General features: G+C 39.4%; 1 long non-coding RNA gene across 1 annotated transcript; it reads left to right on the top strand.

Moving 5' to 3' along the window:
• The first annotated feature begins 246 nt into the window (after positions 1-246).
• Positions 247-9,246, top strand: LOC127498490 (uncharacterized). Its single transcript, XR_007925903.1, has 3 exons — positions 247-504; positions 592-737; positions 9,158-9,246. It is a non-coding gene; the product is annotated as an uncharacterized LOC127498490 (long non-coding RNA).
• The last annotated feature ends 3,592 nt before the right edge of the window (positions 9,247-12,838 follow it).

Below are 12,838 nucleotides of genomic sequence, written 5' to 3'. Positions count from 1 at the left end.
GGCGCACGGACCGTTTATCAGCTCGGCCTATGAAGCGCGAGCTCGGTCCTCCATTCTCGGTCCTCGATTCTCGGTCATGCGGCACCACAACAGAGCTGTTTGAATTATTATTCAATTATTCCCAAAAGCTTCTACGCAAAAAACTGGAGAAACGTTGTGCAACCAATGAACGATTAGTTTATGAGTAGTTAACGACAGTTACAATGTGTTTTTATCGATAAATAACCTAGATTTACTGTTTATTAGGTTTATCGTAGTAACACTAACTGCAAATCTGGTATTTTCAGAAATGTGGTATATTCATAATGCATGTTATATATAGTAATGCATGTAAATGTATTACAGGAGTATCTGAAGCATCTTTATACTGTTGTTTCTTATGAAGCTATGTAAGTTTTTGCATTTTTGTTGTACTAAATGTGTTTATACTTGTGATTTAGACAAATGGAATAATCTGTGAAGCAAAGACTACAACAACCTGCTATTTAATGGAAACATTTGAAGGTAATCTATTTAAATAAATGACAACTTTTTTAAAGACTAATTTACTTTACTGAAAATATTTCATTTTTCTGCTTTATTGTAACACAGAGCAAGGAGTGGATGAAAGTTTTATGCTTGCTGGATGACAGTGGTTCTCAACTGTGGTCCTAGAGTATCCCCAGCAATACACATTTTGGATGACTTCCTTATCTAACACCCTTTTCCGGCCTTGGAGTCTCTCGACTAACAAGCTGGTAAGTTGAATCAGCTTTAGAGAGACAAAATGTGCAGTGCTAGGGCTACTACAGAGCCAGGTTGTTTGGGAAACACTACTCACTAAAAAATGTTGGGTTAAAAATAACCCAACAAGTAACCCAACTATGGGTTAACATAGCACCTTCCTAACTGTGGGTTATTTTTAACCCAATGGTTGGGTTAAAAGCCAATTGGGTTAAAAATAACCCAACAGTTGGGTTAACTATTTACTTTTATTCATGACATTATTATAATATATAAAACATACTTTGTTTTCTAGATTGTTTATTTGTATAAAATATGTTTTAACAAATATATTTTAAATTACAAATGAAATATTGTGGAGTCATTTAATGTAAATATCATAAGTGTACATACATCAATTCAAAACTCAAATTTGTACAAACAGTACACATTCAAAACCTACACAAACATGTACAGAGTAAACTCAAAACATAAATATGTATACAGAACACACAAAAATTCAAAATGAACACTACATTTAAACCTACACAAAAGTGTACAGTACAAATATTAAATTCAAACCTATAAATGTGTACAAACAGTACACAAGTAAAACCTATATTTAAAACCTTCACAACCATGTAAACTCAAAACATACATAAAATGTACATACAGAACACACAAAGACAAAATGAACACTAAATGAAAAACTACGAGTACACATAAATTCATAACATTAAATTCTTCAATAAATAAACATATCTTTAATAAAAAGTCAACACTGTAGATTGTATGCATTGATGTGTTGTAAACATACCTTAAGTAATAAAACCACAAATATGTTTTGTGGTGATCATGATGATGATGATCAAAGTTCTTAAGGAGGCAGCAAAGTGTTGAGGGAACCCCTCTTAATACACTGGTCAACATTTGAAGTGGATCAAAACCTTTCATCAAAGTTATCCCTAAAACCTTCTTCTTAGGACAACTTAGTTTTTTGGACAACTTTGATGAACTTTTTTGATCCACTTCAAATGTACTACTACTGTATATTAAAGTTTGCATGCTACAAAACCTCCTAAATGGGTGCAGAAGGCTTTGAACAGTATTTCATATATGTTAAAAAAAAATAAAATAAAATAAAAATTGAAATATACATGCATAGCTTAAAATAAGATCTTCTGTTCAATGCCACAATGAAAAAATAATGTTATTAAAAATAAAAAAAAACTTGGGACTTCTCTTTGTCCTCAAGGCATCAAGTCATGTGGATCCTGGCTTGTCTCACTGCTCAGGTAATGCGCCATATTAGTCCCAACCTTCAAAGAATAAATAAAGTTCAGTTGGCATGCACTGTGACAACATAAGCAGTGTTAAATTAAGTAAAAGTTACACTGAAGCAGTGCTGTACTAAATTAAAATATGGTCACTGAATTACAACTGCTGTTAAAGGGTTAGTTCACCCAAAAAAAAAAAAAAAAAAAGTTAAATTACACAGTTCAAGAGTTGCATTCTCATGCTAAACATGACCAAAGTTTCAAAACACGAGTTGTATGAAGCATGTATGTTTGATTTCGGTGATGAATGCTTTGTAAGTCCCAGATCGCGGGCGGTGAGTAAAACTGCATCAAATGTCTGTGTTTTATTGGCAATCACCACTCAAGTGCATATAATGTAAACGACATGAGCGTTTTTGTTCCCTTTTTATTTATAATGATGTTGCAGCTTGCAGACGATCTGTACGCAAAAGCTGCGCGCTCATGACTCTTTAGTTCTGCCCACAGCAGCCACGCCTCCAGGGGCTTGGCTTTTGTGGAAAGACTCGGTACAGAATATCTATCTTTTATAAATATGATAAAACTAATATGAAGGATGCAATACTACTCTATAGGTACTCAAGATAACATGAGATTGGCAGAAAATGTTGCGTTACCTACCCTTTAATAACTCATGTCTTTCCAAACCTCAAAGACATTTTCAGAGCACAAATGAAGATCTTTTTAATGAAATCTGACAGATTTCTGTCCCTCTGTTGACAGCTATGCAACTACCACTTTTAAGGCCCACAAAAGGTAGTAAAAGACATTAAAGTAATCCATGTGACTCCAGTGGTTTAACCTCAGTTTTAGGAAGCGATGCAAGTATATTCTGTATTTTATTCCCTAACCATAATTTTCCACTTTATTTACAAAATAATAATCTCCAATGCATGTTCACAGGAGCACCTCAACACATTCATGTTGTTTTGATGCAAGAGCAGACGTTGTTGTGTAAATGCAAAAGTTATGTTTTTTTTGCACAAAGCACTCGTGTCACTTCATAAATCTGAAACCGTGTCTACACCGGACGTGAGCAAAGCGACACATCAAAAGAAAATAGAACCCATTATAATCAGTCATATTGTCTACACTGGATGCGGCGCAACACCAAATTCCCGAGTAAACGGATTCCCTGTTCTATTTCTGATGTAGTCCGAGTGCTCTGCAACGGTCGGTTTGTCGCGTTCAGTGTAGACAGCTTTTAGCTGTTGTGGTGCGATGCGACAAAACTCAAGTCTGGTGTAGACAAGATGTGAGGTTAAACCTCTGGAGTCACACTGAGAACTTTAGCAATGTCTACTACGTTTCTGGGCCTTAAAAATTTTAGTTGCGTGGACTGTCAATAGAGGGACAGAAATTTCTCTAATTTCTTTGAAAAGAATTTGATCTGTGTTCCAAAGATGAGTGAAGGTCTCATAGGTGTGGAACGACATGAGGGTGAGAAATTAATGACAGAATTTTCATTTTTGGGTGGACTAACCTATTAACAAGCAGAATCACTAAAGGAAAGGAGAAATGGATCCATATGTATACAGAGCAGTGTAATTTATCAAAGCTAATTTTGCAGTGTTGCTTTTACTTACAGGCTGAATGTCAGGTAAGCTGTGCTTCATTTCAGCACCATTTTCCCATTTGTGAGGCATGGCGATGATGGCAGGACAGCGGGAAGGGTTTTGAAGGCAGTTTCTCCATGACCATCTTTGAAAGACAAGTTTAAAAACTTTAATTTATACCACGTGTGTGTGTGGACAAATTTCACATGCACTTAGACATGGCCAATACATTTTTTCCCAAAATAAAACAACCCTTCACTATTCTGAATATCATTAAACTCACCATTCCAGTTTTGTTCCAAAGGATCAAATCCATGCAGTTTGTTGAGGTGTTGTATGTCTAATGAACACATTAGCTTGGCTGTGAGGACTTCTTGCATTTTTTTGATACTAAATCGTTGTCAGTCATCAAACAACTTGGATTCTGTTTAAATTAAAACATAATGTATTAAAACGAATAAAGACAACTGAGAAAACAAAAACAAACAAGAGTAATAAACTGTACCCTATAGCCTAATAATAATTAAATAATATAAAAAATATGAAATTAAAAATTAACAATCAGTGAGTGGATTTAAAAGACTGTTGGATGTGATAAAAATATACACGGCATATTCTAATATTTATTGATAAACTTCATTCGAATGCTGCTGCAGGCATCGCACACAACACAATAGGTATGTTAATATAATCATTTCTTAATTCCGCGCTTTTTCTTAATTAAAAATAAATATTATTATAATCTTATCCATATCTGATAATTCCAGGTTGCTATGGTAGCGCAGGTTGTTTACACATTTAACTCGTGGCCATGAGAAATAGATGTCTTTCCCTCAATATAATGAAGTTGTGGCCACGAGAAAAAAATATATCGTTCCCTCACCATATTACGGAAGCCCTAAACGGCCAGGAATTATTTTTTTTTTTCTATCTTGTTTTGTCGTGATCACGACTTATTTTCTCGTGATCTCGAGATAACAAAAGTTGTTTTGTCGTGATCACGACTTAATTTTCTCGTGATCTCGAGATAACAAAAGTTGTTTTCTCGTGATCACGACTTAATCTCTGCTCTAAATTACACAAATGTGCCAACAGGTGTCAGTATATTACCAAATTTAACTGATGATGTGCGGTAAATATCCTCTTTACTGTATTAGTTCATATTGGCCCAGATTGTACGAGTTTCGGACAGAGAGAGTCTTCGTGATCGCTTTATTTTGTGCAGTATTGTGTGCGTTAAGTAATTAACTTAACTGTTAAATGCTTGAATATGATTATTTTGCTTGAAAGTGTATCTGTTATCGTTCTGACTAGTGCATGACTCACCACAGTTTCACGACCGCAATAGTTCGGTGTGATACTAAAGTTATTGCTTATTAAAACTAATTTTGATGTCAATATATAGTATTCTGTTTGCATCTTATTGTGTATCTTTAAGACGCCATTTTAATCATCGCAGTTTCAGTGTTCGTTTACCTCACTCACTCAATGTATGATAAGAAATATGATTTATAGCCTATGTCATTTAATTCAGTGATATGTGTAACCTATTGTATTTTCTACATTTCTTTGTTGGAAACAGCACACCTACATAAACACTCTTCTCAAACAGCATCCCAAGATTGTTTTAGTCTATATCAACTGGATTAAAGTTGTTGTTTTTTTGGGTTTTTTTTTTTTTTTTTGAAATCTGGAGTAGGCCTATTGCACCTCTTTTTAATGGAAGCTGGAGGAAGACAGTTTAATGATATCACAGCCTATCCTACATGAGGAATAAAAATAACAAACACATTATGTAATATAATTTTATTTCAAACGAATGGAAAATAAATAAATAACGAATGGAAAGGAAAATAAATATTTAATCTAATAATTTTTAGAATTATAGAATAATCTGGCATCTTTCTGAAGGCACTCTGGCTGCGCTTGAGATGTTGAATGCTCTTGATCATTAAACATGTTAATTACATAAATAAAATGTTTAGCGTACATTTATTGAACAGTGATTGATTAGCCTATATGTATTTATTTATTGTAAACTTTATTATTAAGAAAAGTAAACATTTTGCTGAAATATCCACAAGATATAAGTGCGCATGATTTATCCGTCGATCAGATGCGCGTGAAAGTTGTGTTCGTTACTATAGCAACAGTAGAATCCGGGTACAGTGTGTTTCAGAATCAATCACTGTAAAAAGAATTTTTATGTCGTGATGACGAGAAAACAACTTTTGTTATCTCGAGATCACGAGAAAATTAAGTCGTGATCACGACAAAACAAGATAGAAAAAAATAATATTCCATGGCCATTTAGGGCTTCCGTACCATATGATCTCGAGGCCACGACTTTACATCGCGTGGCCACGACATAAGGATGTCTTTACCTCGACAAAACGATCTCGTGGCCACGACTTATTATCACGTTCCCATGAATTAATATCTTGACATATTATCACGTTCCCACGAGTTTATATGTCGTGGCCACGACAAAACTAAGTGAACCGAACATGTCCCCTCCCGGTCACCGTATTAAACAAAAAAATATGTATAGCTCTTTGATATTAGAGGCAAACACACTGCATTTTTATCATAATCCCAACAAAGATGTTATGCACATGAGCATGAGCAGTTGTTTTTAATTTAAATTATTGAATAATTTCAAGATTAACAGCAAAAACTAGGTCTGGTCTGACTAGCTTTGTGAAATTATGCTACATAACAAAACAAAATCAGCAGACAGACTGAATGAAAATGGAACAGCAGTGATACAGCGTTTCCATGGTTACCGCTATACACAAAGCAGCGCCTTTCGATAAATATAGGCTAATACTACTACTTTATATGGAGATAAGAGGAAAAGCCATCAAAACTTTTCTGTTACATAAGTCGTTACATTCATATCAATCCCACTGTAATAATTATATTATTCTTCCTATATTTCGTGAACAGTGAGCTTGTGCATGGTGCAGTATTTTCTCTGCTGGCGCGTCTGTTCTCCTCTTTGTGTCCGTGTTCAGCGTGTGCCTGTGTTAAAGTCTTGTTTACAAACTTCGTAAATACACAAATGAAATTTTGGGAAATTATTACAAAGCAGTTTGTTTGCAAGCCCAGAATAAAAAACGCTTAAAAAGGTTTTTGGCCCCTGGACTAGAGCATCTCTATGTTTTATTATAGTTCAAATCAGATTGGACAAATTGTAAATTGTTTTATTTACTATGGGCTATTGGCTAATGAATTTACCTCAATGTTAGCCTGGAATGAATGCAAATTCCAATGATAACCCTCTGGGATTTTGGAGCACCAATAGGTTAGCATAACTATTGCATTCTTTAATTGATTCCCTGTCTTATTCTGCCCTCTAGTGGCTAATATCGAAAGAGAACATGCTGCTAACCCTGCCCAATAAATACTTTTAAAGTTATTAAACACTCGTTAGGCAGGTTATTTCCACTTTTAGAACATTATTATAATTTTTATTGAAAATAAATGCCTTTCTGATATGTGCTAACAATGACCTGGCGGTCCGCCAGCCTTTTTTGGGCGGCACAAAGTCAGCGGCTAGACACAGTCGGACCACCGTCGGCACACCATCGGCAAGCCGACCAATCTGGAAATGCCGTCGGTCTGCCAGCGTTTTTTGGGTGGCACACCACCAGCGGTTTGTACCGTTGGTACACCAGTGGCAACAGTGGCAAGCCGATAGTCCAGTTTCTACTGAGCGCTTACAGGACATCTTTTTTGATAAGTGTGTATTTATTTTATATTATCTTTGCAGTTAAAAAGAATCTGAAAGCACTGAATAAAAAATATTGAGACTGACTTAATATCTATATCAAAAGCTTGGTATAAAAAACTACCTATGAGCACGCTTTCAAATAAAATAACGTGGTTGAATGTTTGTAAAAACAATAAATAATTAAGTTATAAAAGTTTAAGTTATACAATTGTTAAGTTATAAAAGTGCCATAATTGTCCCACTAACACATGCTGGGGTGGTATTTTGCTCCTATGATTGGGTCATAAAACTACAAAATGAGTTTTAAATTCATGATTTAATATTAATGAGATTTTTTATGTAATGTTTTAATTCTAGATGGTAATTTATGTGAATGCTGCGTGACTGTGACGTGTTTTAATGCGTGTGCGCGCGTTGATCATTCGAACCGCTTTCAAACACTGGAGCGGCGCAGAGTTATCATGGAAACGGAGAAACAACAACTGACAAGCAGCAAAAACAGCAGTCTCTCGCTGTTGTTTTCACTTCTTTTAGGTGAGTTTAGTCGCTAAAATCACACGAATAATACACACAATTGTTCTTGTCACTTCTCTAACATGTAATTGACACACTTATGTTGAATATTTACTTTAAAGAAACAGTTTAGTGTCTTCGGAAAAACTCCGTTAGCATCCCGTTTTCAGAAGAGGTAGGCTAACCCTATCATTTGATTTATGATAGTTTAGGCTTTTAATCACATCTTTATGTGTAGATGAGAGGTTTTGATAGTTTTGTAAAGGTTTTGCTGTCAATGGGTGATTAGAAGCTGGCTAATTTATAAACGTAAATGTATCCTACTATAGAGAATGAGGAGTTACGTCACGATGTTTTCACTCCGCGTTGCATTTCGGGAAGGCGCCGCCATATTAGCAGGATACGCTATCCGTTGCTATGGTAACTTCTTCAGCGAGCCCGAGATAAAGAGCAACAGCGAGAGAGAGCAGATTAATTTAATAAATAAATTTTGCGATACAGCGCAGTTTTATGGGAATAGAAAGTGGAGAGGAGAAAGTGAAAGGAAAGGGGCTCTATCGGGAGAGACTAAATAACACCGCCAAAGCAGCGTCATTTAGAGAAAATGCTTGACATTAAAAGCATCGACCCGTGCGACCTGCGAAAGCCCCAGAAGCACACACCCTGACATCATCAATTACCTGATTTATATGGTATCATGCCTACACAATGCAAGAGTTCAGACCCTTTAAGTCATTAGAAGCATATGAACAATTCTGCTGCGGCTGAATTACAAACCCACAAACCTGTAAACTGCGAGAGCTCAGTCATACTTGCTAAGGAAGGTTGCACTCCACTTTTATGACAGTTCTGATGCTTATTATTGTAATAATAATAATATTTTCGCCTGCTGATTCATAGACTGGTTAGTGATGTCAAGCAGTTTTCTCTAAATAATGCTGCTTGCTAATAACTTAAACTTAAAAATTTGCTTTTAATTGCTTAAAGGGTCTGAACTCTTGCATTGTGTAGGCACTGATACCATAAACCAGGTAACTGACGATGTCAGGACAGAGTTATTTTCTTCTTATTTTCAGAGTTATCATCTGTTATTTTCTTCTTTTTTATTTTCTCAAATTTACATTTTTTATTTATTTAATTTGTTTTAAGAAGGCTTTGACATCCAAATGTAAATGACGCTGTATGAGCAATATTTAATAAGTAAACCTAAAAACATAAATTCTGTTATTTTCTGTATATTCTTCTTTTTCTGCCTTTAGTTTCTTTTCTTTTAATGAAACCTGGCATTGTATAATAATATTGTTGGCTCTGTGACAAATTGTTTATGTTCCTAGATACTTCCCTGCTGATGCCTTGCACCACAGCAGAGTTGGAGCAGATAAAAAAGTTCCTGTCGGACCACATGACTAGTAAGTAAATCCTCTTAAACATACACTAATGTTCAAAAGTGTGGGGTCAATAAGATTTTTAATGTTTTTAACAAAAGTCTCTTCTGCACATAAAGGCTGCATTCATTGGATCAACATACAGTAAAAACAGTAACATTCTGAAATATTACAATTTAAAATACTTTTTATTGTGAATATATAGTAAAGTGTAATTTATTCCTGTGATCAAAACTGATTTTTCAGCATCATTACTCCCATCTTCAGTGTCACATGATCCTTCAGAAATCATTCTAATATGATGATTTGATGGTCAAGAAACATTTCTGATTATTATCAATGTTGAAAACAGTTGTGCTGCTTCACATTTTTTTTTCAGGATTCTTTGATGAATAGAAAGTTTAAAAATAATTTTTTTTTGAAACAGAAATAATTACTCTCACTTTTGGTCAATTTAATGCATCCTTGCTGAATAATAATATGAATTTTTAATATGAACAGCTAAGGCCGCCACGTACACCTTCAGTGTGGAGGGGGATAACCCTGAAGAAAATCTATCCTGCGGGAACTCCAGTACTGCGCTAACCGGGCAGTTAACAGGATCCCACTGGTGATTTTCACACCAAGAAGTGAATAATCTCCACTTCAAAGAGTAGAGTTTCCTCGTGGAGGGAGCTCTGGATTGGAGAATGGTCTCAACAACCTCGGTTGAGAGACCGGAACCTATGAGCTGTGCCCCCTCAGAGGCCATGCCCACAGCTTCCATAGCTCCGGGCGGGGCTGCAATATCAGACCGCCCGCCTGAGAGAGAAGGTCCCTCCTGATCGGAATCTCCATCGGAGACCCATCGAGAAGGGAAACCAGGTCTGAAAACCATACTCGAGCCGGCCAGAACGGGGCTACTAACAACAGACGGGCCCCGTCCCGGCGCACTCTCTCCAGAACTCCCGGGAGCAGCGCAATCGGGGGGAAAAGCGTACAGCGGCAGCCTCGGCCACGGCTGTACCATAGCATCCAGCCCAAGAGGTGCTGGGTTTGACATCGAGAACCACAGTGGACAGTGAGTCGTCTCTCGAGACGCAAACAGATCCACTTGGGCTTCGCCGTAGTTCTCCCATAAAAGCTTCACTATATCTGGGTGAAGTCTCCATTCCCCGGGCCTCGGCCCCTGCCTCGACAGGATCTGGAAGGTCTGCTCCCACATTCAGGTACCCCAGGATATATACTGCTCTGAGGGAGAGCAGTTTCCCTTGGGACCACAGGAGGATCTGATTCGCCAGCTTGTATAGTGGGCGTGATCTCAGACCCCCCTGATGATTCAAGTAAGAGACCACCGACGTGTTGTCTGATCGTACTAACACATGATGATCCCTGAGGTCTGGAAGGAAATATTTCAGTGCTAGAAATACCGCCAGCATCTCCAGGCAATTTATGTGCCATGAAAGATGATGGTCCTGCCAAAGACCTCGAGTCGAGCGACCACTCATGATCGCCCCCCAGCCCATGAGGGACGCATCTGTCGTTAGCGTGACGCGACGACTGAGAGCCCCCAGCACAGGTCCCTGGGACAGAAACCAAGGTTGCTTCCACATGACTAGAGCACGTAAGAATCGCCGCGTGACTCTGATCATACGAAAAAGATTTCCCCTCGGTGAGAACCCCTTGATTTTGAGCCACCACTGCAGTGGTCTCATGTTCAGCAGGCCAAAAGGTATCACGTTGGACGCTGCTGCCATAAGACCTAACAGTCTCTGGAACTGTTTGACAGTGAATGACTGGCCTAGCTTTATGTCAGAGACAGTCGAGAGAATCGATGTTATGCGAGCCGGAGATAGACGGGCACACATAATCACCGAATCCCACACCACGCCTAGATAAGTGGTCCTCTGAGCTGGAGAAAGCACACTTTTCTTTGCGTTTAGTCTCAACCCCAACCTTCTCATGTGAGCGAGAACAACATCTCGATGTTGAACCGCCATCTGCTCTGATTGAGCCAGAATCAACCAATTGTCTATGTAGTTTAAAATGCGGATGCCCTGCATACGCAAGGGCGTCAGAGCCGCGTCTACACACTTGGTGAAGGTCCGAGGTGACAATGCTAGGCTGAAGGGAAGAACCCGATATTGGTATGCTTCACCCCCGAAAGCAAACCTTAGGAACTTCCTGTGTTGCGGGAAGATTGATACATGGAAGTATGAATGTCAGCATTTTGAACTTGAGCTTCACTACTGTTTGATTCAACTGGCGCAGATCTAGAATTGGATGCAATCCCCCGTCTTTCTTTGACACAATGAAATAGCGGCTGTAAAACCCTGACTCCCTGCTGGGAGGAGGAACCCTTTCTATAGCCTCCTTTCGCAAGAGAGTCTCTACTTCTTGTGCCATTACCAGAGCCTGCTCGGGGCCCACCATAGTGGGCAGGACCCCGTTGAATCGGGGTGGGCGTGTTCTAAACTGAATCGCATACCCCTTTTCTATCGTGTGCAGGACCCACTGAGATACTTTTGACAGATTTTTCCACTCTGACAAAAAATCTACTAAGGGAACCAGCCTCTCGAGGCTGGCCTGTGGTGGAATATGGGCAGCCAGCACAGTGCCCTGAAGCGGAGCCCCGGCAGGGAACAACTGAACTGACTGCAGAGAAAGCGCGCCATCCTCGGGTGACCCGCGAGGAGCTACTGCGCCCCGGTATAATAGCGGGGTTGGCAGAGAAACGTCTTGTCACGATCTTTAGTGTCAGACAGATTTAGCCAGAGGTGGCGCTCCATAGCCACCAGGGCTGCCATAGAGCGGTCGATTGACTTGGCCGTCTCCTTGGTGGCACGGAGCGCTAAATCTGCTGACTGATGCAACTCATGGATGAAATCAGCCCCCACTTCCTCACTATCGCCCAAGTCTTTCAGCAGGTCAGCTTGGTATGCTTGAATGATGGCCATAGTGTGTAAGCATGCCGCAGCTTGACCTGCTGCCGAGTACGCTTTGCCCACTAGCGCTGAGGTAGTCTTTAGCGGCTTAGTGGGCAACGTCGGGGCTTTGAGGGACGATGCCGCCTGTGAAGAGAGATGGCTCGCAAGCGTCTCTTCCGCTCTCGGCATCGCCCCATACCCGTGTTTTCTCATACCCACCACGTTACTGTATGTGGAGATTTGAGGGGAGTAAACACGGGATGACACCGGCCTCTTCCACAATCTCGACACCTCAGTGTGGAGATCGGGAAAAAATGGTAGCACCCGACGTGGAGGTAGAGCAGACCTTGATGGTAAGAAGCGTTTATCAAGTTTACTTCCAGTTCTCTGCTCTTGCTTCTCGGCTGGCCAATCGATATTGAGCTTGGCAACAGCATGAGTAAGCACCTCCATGAGCTCCTTGCTCACGGGAGAGTGAAGTGGCAAGTCTTCAGTCTCTCTCGTTGTCACGCTAACAACGTCCAGCTCCTCAGAACTAGACGCCATTAACGTGACTGTGTCGACCGGAGCGGAAGAAACTGCAACGCGTGCTTCCTGCCTCCGAATCAACACACCGGATGCAGCAGGTGAGGGCAGAAATAAGGCAGGGCCCGTCTCTAACCCCGCTGCTACATCCATTTGCGAACCCCAGGACATGAGACGCCGTCCTGCCTCAGCAGAAGCG

The sequence above is a fragment of the Ctenopharyngodon idella genome, chromosome 17 (assembly GCF_019924925.1).
Source record: "Ctenopharyngodon idella isolate HZGC_01 chromosome 17, HZGC01, whole genome shotgun sequence".
NCBI classification, from domain to species: domain Eukaryota; kingdom Metazoa; phylum Chordata; class Actinopteri; order Cypriniformes; family Xenocyprididae; genus Ctenopharyngodon; species Ctenopharyngodon idella.
Note: the sequence above shows the minus strand (reverse complement) of the source record. Positions and strands in the feature narration are given on the sequence as shown.